This window comes from Temnothorax nylanderi, unplaced genomic scaffold, assembly GCF_030848795.1.
Source record: "Temnothorax nylanderi isolate EJ_2023f unplaced genomic scaffold, tnyl_v1.0 TNYL_tig0487_pilon, whole genome shotgun sequence".
In the NCBI taxonomy this organism is placed as follows: Eukaryota; Metazoa; Arthropoda; class Insecta; order Hymenoptera; family Formicidae; genus Temnothorax; species Temnothorax nylanderi.
This window is the reverse complement of record NW_027249549.1, coordinates 62461-68828: the sequence shown is the minus strand read 5'-3', so window position 1 is coordinate 68828 and position 6368 is coordinate 62461. Positions and strand designations below refer to the sequence as shown.

General features: G+C 32.9%; 1 long non-coding RNA gene across 1 annotated transcript; it reads left to right on the top strand.

Moving 5' to 3' along the window:
- Nucleotides 1-3678: 3678 nt before the first annotated feature.
- On the top strand, nucleotides 3679-6086 carry LOC139783306 (uncharacterized). Its single transcript, XR_011721205.1, has 2 exons — nucleotides 3679-5881; nucleotides 5949-6086. It is a non-coding gene; the product is annotated as an uncharacterized lncRNA (long non-coding RNA).
- The last annotated feature ends 282 nt before the right edge of the window (nucleotides 6087-6368 follow it).

The window sequence follows — 6368 nt, the reverse complement described above, 5'->3', positions numbered from 1 at the left end:
TCATGTTACGAGTTTTTATTTTACTATAATGATCTCCTGGAATCTCAGGTTGACCCTCTCCCCTCTTACTTAAGCGGATTCCCTGACGATCTAGTATTTTGTTGGTAGTTTTTCTCAAGTCCCCATAACCCTCTGAATCTCGATTGGCAATCTGTTGCAAAGGTTGATAGGGACACCGAAGAGAGCGCTTGATTAGACCCAGATGATTCTCAAATTTGTATGCACTGAAATTGTCAAGAAACCATGCTGCCGGCACTCTTCAGCCAAATGGATCAGACTGTGTATGTTGTAAACAGCAAATTCTCGGCCAAATATTTGTATAGAATGAGTAACAAATTCTCTCATCAACTCTTCCGCAACATTAATACACCGATCAAGCAAGTGAGGACTAGATAGAATGTATATAGAAGTATGGAACAAAAGGAAATTCTGATAAAGAACAGGTGTAAGGTAATTCTTGAAAATTTTTACCCCATCATAAAGTGCTATCCTCCTCAATTCTTGGGCTTTTAGTCTATTACCTGATCGCTTCAGTTGTCTCGGTTTCCGATTGAATTCTCTGGGAGTGTGAGGAGCCAATTCCACAAGAGCATTTGATACAGCTCTCAGAGTTACATCGGTCAAAGTAAAATTACCCGGAACAACCAATAAGAATTTCAACCATCTTTTGAGAGCACCCTGATCTTTTAAATGCATGCTATCCAGTCTAAACTGGGAGACCATTCCAGTTCCAATAGTTTCTAATGGTGACACATTATTAGTGTGGTGTTGAGGATTTTTTCTGGTATTAAAAGATTCATCAGTCCTAAGATCAGCATCCTTGTCAATGAAAATTTCCCGAGCCCGATATCTACAACCTGTGACACAGCACTTTTCACACGCAAAAGTTCCACCATGCCTAACACAGCACTTGATAAATGCTCGAGCAGGGGCATCCAGGATATAATTTCTTACTCTAAAAGAATAAACAGTTCCATTGATTTCAAAACCAGATTCCTGAAGAGCAGCCACTTCTGCAACATAGTCTTCCAGAAATGCATTTAAGTCATTGGGCTTTCCGTCACCATAAAATACTGCTATAATGAATGGTTCATCCTGATTGGCAAAACTCCCCAAAATTGGCCAAAAGTCTTTTTGAGAACAACTCTGAGAGAAAGGTTTCATCCCATCTATATTGACATCCATCATAATTTCTTGATTAGCAGTAAAATATTCCTCTGATAATTTAGACTGAATATTAGATCTGATGCCTTTATACCAGAGATGTCCATTTCCAATATCCTTCACAGGTGTGTTTCGAGGAGTACTCTGGAGAGATCTGTAGTCCTTTGGAAGCTGTGGAAAGACAACTCTTAGAATTCGTAGTAGTCCATTTATTTTCTGTCCAGTTACACCCCTCCTCCCCCATTCCTTAAGACTCCTCAACACATATGCGTTAATTTATGCATCATTTACGACAAGATCATTCTCGATATTAACATGATTGATCTCCATGTTTTCCTCATCTTCTACTATAATATTTGCATCCCCATAGTCTGTACTGCCATCATCACATATCTCATTGCGTTCGTCTAAATCATGGTTTACCAATGCATCGTGTAGGCCAAAATATTCTTCAGAACTGACATCACTACTATCATTGACATCACCAAAATTGTTATTACTGTACTCCGTGTCACTGCCAGAGATCATGTTATTATTATGAGCAACTATCATTTGTGCAACCCTTTCTTGGATACCTTGAAGATTCAATCTCCTGATAGCTTCAACACGAGCAATATGACGCCAAGTGCGCCTGTGTTGCTGATAAAAAAAATAAAACAAGAAAGTGATTGTGAGTGACACAAATGTAAATACAGTATTAAAAAAAAAATCTGCATTTTTGTAAAAAATCTGTACCAAGTATATGTTTCGACTCAATCTCTCTTGTGGGCATTTAAAAAATATTTAAAAAATTATTAACAAAAAATCCGCTTGAAAAGAACACGTTCATAAGAACGTTTTGTTTTAAATAAATTTAAAAAAATCGATATTAGCGTCAAGCTTATCGTAGAACTGAATATCGTTTGAACAATCTGCCTTTGAATATTTTGATGATGTTGATCCACTGATTCTGTTTCGGATACTTATCTGATGACGAAAATGAAATATTAGTGGCAATCATCGTTCAGAAATGTCACTCTTCAAAAGACAAGATTATGTAGAGGTAAAGGAAGGAAGAACGTGTAATGAGGGATTGCGACTAATTATTCTGTTCTAGAAAATTAAATATTTTTAAGTTAGGTAAATACAATATTTTTAATTATTCTTTAAATAAAAAATATTGAATTTTTTGTTACATTTAATATACTACATGTATTAAAAAATTAAATCTATTTTTAATTTGACGTCCTTAAAAAATTACATATTTATAAAATTTTTTAATTAAAGGAAATATGTTGAAAATTTCACTACACAGCATACCAAGATTACAAAACAAGATAAATTTATCTTGGTATGCTATGTAGTAAAATTTTCAATATATTTTTTCAATACAAAATTATGAATCTGTAATTTTTTAAGGACGTATAATTAGATACAATTCTTTCTAGATAATTTTGTGGAATTTTGTTACATTACGCACTTTACTCCTATACCTCTCGACAACGATTACTATTTCTATTTCATTTTCATCATTGCAGGGGAAGATAAATCTAAAAAGAATAATGAGTCATCGACATAGGAAGATTCGAAGGCTAAATTCAAAAACAGAACAAAAGTCACTCGCAATTTTGTTCATTCCCATCGTGCAACATTGAGCGAGTAAAAGAGCGTTCTGAAAGAAACATTACCACAGTATAACCATACCCAGTAGCGACACTGACAATGAGTGTCGGCACCTTTGATGTAGTTGTCCTCAAGTCACGTGGTACGTCGCCATATTGTCAGATGTACCAGCGCTACGATTGAAATGTACATATACATATAATTAAAAAATGTATATGAGTATATGTAATCAAAAAATATTTTTTGCGCAATTTTAATTATAATCCAGAGAATTTCTTGAAGTAGAAGAAATGGAAATAATACTTCTGTGTATTTTATTTTAAAATTTTTCGTAATTTATTGTGTAAATAGAATTGTAAAATGTATACAAAATATATATAATTATTGAGCTCAAAAGCGAATATAGATCATTGAGCGCAAAAGCTAATATTTTTATTTGTTCTGTCATTGAGTAAAAAATAAAAATATTTAAAAAAATACTTGTGTTCCGAGTAATTGCGTTAAAATTTCATCATTTTTACTGAAAATTTTAGTAATATATAAATATTAATATCCATTTTTTTAAATTAATTGTTCCTCATGGACATCCTTCAGTAGAAAGAATGTGCTCCAGATGTCAATGTCAACTGAAACAATAATTGGAATAATTGAAAACATGTAATATTCACTATCACTATGTGCTGTTACTGTGTAATAAACTTACATAAGAAGTAGTAGAAATGTTAAAAGGAGTTGCAGAAATAATAAAAATTTATTTCAGAAAGTAACACATACATTTTCACATTCACAAAGTTGCCAAACACATTTAGTTTTATAATAATAAAATTAAATTATAAACGAACTTTAATAATAAATTTAATTAACGAAAACACAGTCGCTTTTATAAAAATAGATATTAAATAATTTGCATTTATAAGGAAAGAACGTACATACATTAAATTCTAATCGTGACGTAAAATTATAGTTTTTCTGTGTCCGGATTGCGATTTGAAACGCTTATTAATAAATTTTAATGTATAAAATAGTCGTACCCGAGCATATAATTTCAATAAATAATTATGCGGAAAATGTTGACACGGATGAATAAATTCAACTTCTTCAAAAATGGTAATAAGGTTACGAATTATATGCTTTTGTACAATCAATTCCTCAATTTTAGAAAAAAATAAATTTTCTAACGTTTTAAGATGTATTACGAAATCATCGTGCGGCATAGATAAATTTTCGAAAGGATTATCTTCAGTAGAATTGTAAGCTCTAAAGAAATAGTAATATGAAGTTTCATTTAAGTCGATGTACGAGTGTGCATATTGAGAACAAATCTCATACGAATGTTTTTAAAGACATTTACGTATTACATACGTATCCACAAATATATCGGAACGCATCTTGTTCGTTTACGTCCATCTGACGATAATCATGATCATCCAAAAGTATTGGTGCAATGTCATCTGTCTTGGGTTCAACATCCATATAATTCTCCTCTCTAAAGTTTGTAATAGCTACAAATATATCAGCACTGTCTCTTTCACAATTTCCAGTTTCAGCAGTACAATATTTCATAGAGAAAATTTTTCTGAATGAATAAAAAAACTGAACTGGGGTAGGATTAATAACATTGCCGTTCAATCCTCAAATAGCCGAAAAAAAGTGTTCCAAACAGTCCTAAGTAAAACGGCGTAATAATAAAAATTGGATTTCTGAAGACACATTTTGCAAATGTTCCCACATTTGAAGAAAAGAATTTATATTATGTTTCATGCATTTGAAAACTTGAACTTTATTAGAAATATTAACACCAGCTTTATTAAATATCGTTATTTTGGATAAATAATATTTAATTTTTGACTTGATTCTATCCTCCACTAGCTTCAGTTTTAACGGTGGAATTTACGAGCAGATTTTCGGCAGCCCCATGGGGTCTCCTTTGTCTCCAGATGTCTCCGACATTGTAATGGATGATCTGGAGACACATTGCTTGAATGTGTTAGATTTCGATATCTCGATTTTTTTCAGATATGTTGATGACATCTTTGCTGTTGTACCTAAATCTAAAGTTGACATAATACTAAGAGCATTTAATGACTATCACCCCAGATTGAAATTCACATATGAAACGGAAAAGGACGGGGCACTTAACTTTCTTGACACAACGGTGATTCGAAATGGCAATACTTTGATAACGAATTGGTATAGGAAACCTACATTTTCTGGACGATATACAAACTTTTATTCGAATCACCCGTTAAAATACAAAATAAACACTATCACAAGCTTAGTTGACCGCGCTATTATACTCTATGACAAAAAATTCCATAACTCTAACATCAAAATTGTTAAAGATATCTTGACTAACAACTGCTTTCCAAAATCAATCACGAATAAATACATTGCCAAAAGATTAAATCAACTTAAAACACGAAATACGTCTACCGAGGACAGTAAAATAATTTTTGATTCAAAGAATAGTATACCGTTACCATATGTGAAAAATCTGAGTGAGTCTATAAGTCGAGATCTTAAAAAAGTCAATATTAGCACTTTATATACGGTCCCTAAAAAACTCGACTGTATAATAAAAAGAGGGAAAGACAGGATAGATGATCTTCATCAAACCGAATTAGTTTATAAAATAAACTGCAAAGATTGTAATGTTGCGTACATCGGGCAAACGAAACGGCATTTGTGCACGCGTCTCAGGGAGCACCAGAATGATATAAAGAAAAACGATAGTAATCACTCCGTGGTTAGTTGTCACAGAATGTCATATGGACACGACTTCGACTGGAATAAACCAGTAATCCTACATAAGGAGAAACAGACTAAGAAGAGGGAAATAGCAGAAATGTTTTTTATAAAAAAATTCAACGACAATATTAATTTACAAAGAGACACAAAGAAGCTCAACGCTCTCTACGAACGCATTATAGAAGAGACATAATTTCCCACTTCTTACTCTGTTCCCCCTCTTGATCACTTTGAGCTGTACTGTTTTGTTGTTATCCGTGTCCGCACATTAACAGTAACATCGCCGACTCGACAAGTTCTTTATAAACGATCGAATATGCCGTGTCAACGGTCTTCTATATATTTTAATTATCAACGAACAAATTATGTAAGCACTTTATTTTTATTAACTGTGAACTATATATGTCACATGTCGTAATATTTTTTATCATTAGTTTTTAGATGTGGCGTAGCAGGCATTATGCCTAACTAACTAATAGTTTGTACTTGTAACGCTTGATAAGGACCTAAACCCGAGGTCGAAACGTAGCGTGCTATTTAATAAAGTTGGCCAGTTGGGTCGAATGAAGATACACCTAAGCTGAATTATTTTTACTTACTGGCGAGATAACTCTCAATTTGCTGTATTTAATTTTTGAAAGAAATTCTAATTGATATTGCGCTCCTCGAAAAGCTTGTTTAAATTGTGATGGATGTTGAACCAAAGATGAATTGAATAAATCGAAGTAATCGTTCATATTTTGGATAAAATCTGGTGTTCTAAGTGCAATTGGAGCAACCGCAGGTTTAAAAGCTCCAGAAATTACCATTTTCCTCAAGCTACTACTCACTGTAGAGCTCAAAATTTGTGTAGC